The sequence below is a fragment of the Callithrix jacchus genome, chromosome 3 (assembly GCF_049354715.1).
Source record: "Callithrix jacchus isolate 240 chromosome 3, calJac240_pri, whole genome shotgun sequence".
Classification (NCBI taxonomy): Eukaryota; Metazoa; Chordata; class Mammalia; order Primates; family Cebidae; genus Callithrix; species Callithrix jacchus.
This window is the reverse complement of record NC_133504.1, coordinates 182,204,211-182,206,561: the sequence shown is the minus strand read 5'-3', so window position 1 is coordinate 182,206,561 and position 2,351 is coordinate 182,204,211.

Genomic DNA, 2,351 nt, shown 5'->3' with positions numbered 1-2,351 from the left:
GAACGTTATTCAGAGATAAAGGGTAATGAGCTGTGAAGCCATGAAAAGACATGGAAAAACACTAAAGGCATATTGCCAAGTTAAAGAAATCATTCTGAAAAGAATATTGTATGATTCTAACTATTTGACATTCTGGAAAAAGCAAAATTATGAATAAAGTAAAAGTCAGTGATTGCCAGAGGTCAGGGGAGAGAGGGAGGTGTGAACAGAAGGTGGGGTGCAGTATATGTTTAGGGCAATGAAACTATTCTGATGGTACCATAATGGTGGATACGTGTCATCTTACACTTTTCAAAAACCATACAATGCACAACACCAGTAGTTAACTGTATCTAACATGAAGTATGAACTTAATATATCAATGTTGGTCCATCAGTTATAGCAGATGTACCACATAAAGCAAGATATTAATAACATGGGACACTGGGGAGATGGGTGTGAGAGTATATATGGGAACACTCTGAACTTTTTACTCAACTTTTCTGTAAATCCAAAATTTCTCTAAACATTAAAGTCTATTAAAAACACCACAAACTAATTCACCAAAAGAGTCAGGCGACCATGCCTTTGTAGTCTGAAGCTGATTATATCTGTATCTAAGAAAACTGCTCCTTGGAGAATTTATATGGTTTATTTCATAACATTTATAAAAGTCACACATATTCAGAAAGACAAAAAGGAAATAAAAATAAAATTCGCATGTAGTACCACCACCCAGATATAAGGATCATAACGTTTGGTGAATGTTTAGAAATTGATATGATATATTTCTTTGAGCACTATCTATTTCTAACATTTAATTTGATAAGATCTTGCCTGGACAGTCTGTAGGTATCCTGACAGCAAAGACTGTAAGTTTTCATAAAGTTTATTTCACAGCGCCATGCATAAAGTCTCTGTCAAATACATTTTACCTAACTGAATAATCCACGGGGTACCTCTTTGCAGACATGCTTCAGTGATCACAGTTCCTCCTGCCTTCAGTCTCTTACTTGACTTAGAGTCAGCTGAGTAAAAACAAGGTAGTTGGATAAGCAGAATGCTCCATGATTGTCTTAGAAGTGGGGATAATGGAATGGAAATTGCTAATCAAGCAGATTCTCATCCAACTTCCCTATTTTCTGGGTACAGTTTTAAAAATAATTTTTCTAAGCCTCAATCTCCTCTTATAAAATGGGCAATTGCACACATATGTTCATCACGGCACTGCTTACGATAGCCAAGACTTGGAACCAACCCAAACACCCATTGATGATAGACTGGAAAAGGAAAATGTGGCACATATGCACCATGGAATACTATGCAGCCATAAAAAATGAAGAGTTTGTGTCCTTTGTAGGGACATGGATGAATCTGCAAACCATTATTCTCAGCAAGTAGAGACAATAACAGAAAATCAAACACCACATGTTCTCACTCATAGGCTAGTGTTGAACAGTGAGAATACATGGACACAGGGAGGGGAGCATCACACACTGGGGTCTGTTGTGGGGGACTAGGGGAGGGACAGCAGGGGGTAGGGAGGTTGGGGAGGGCTAACATAGGGAGAAATGCCAGATATAGGTGATGGAGGCAGCAAACCACATTGCCGTGTGTGTACCTACACAACAATTCTGCATGATCTGCACATATACCACAGAACCTAAAGTGCAATTAAAAAATATATATATATATATAATAAAAAAATAAATAAACAGGAATATTTAAGGCTCAATAAATGAATATATAAAGACACACCTTCCTGTTCACAGTAAATCAGGTAATCCTTAATTTTTCATCTTCATACCTTTTCTTTAGCTAACCCAAGAGTTCTAAATCTCTTTGCTAGACTCTTTCCAAACTAGTTAAATAGGTTTATTTTTACTCTGCATTTCAGTTTAAACTGCTCTTTCTGACCGAATAAGCTGCAGAGTTGAAGGCCTGCTATTTATAAACAATGTGACTCTCCTATTTTCAAAGAGACTCTATTTTTAACTTTCGCAAAATCACCAAGATTTTGTGTCTGTTAAGAAAAAATCATGCAGCAGAGATTTTTAAACTAAAAAGTGGGATGCAAAACTATTTCCTAAAGAAGAAAAGCACACACTTTTAAATTTTAAAAGTACTTTACAGGAAGCTAGGTAACTAGGTTATCTACCAGAATGTTAGATCTGAGAGGGAAACAACAAATCATCTGGTTCACATTTTCTATTCATGGATGTAGAAGCTGAGTACTAGAGAGAAACATTGCTCAAGGTCACTCAGCTACCTAATATAAGAACTAGGATTAACACCAAAGTGTCTTCATCTGTTTCACCAAAGACAAACAAGCAAATAAATAAAATGAACACTGAATGAAGATAACTACTTAT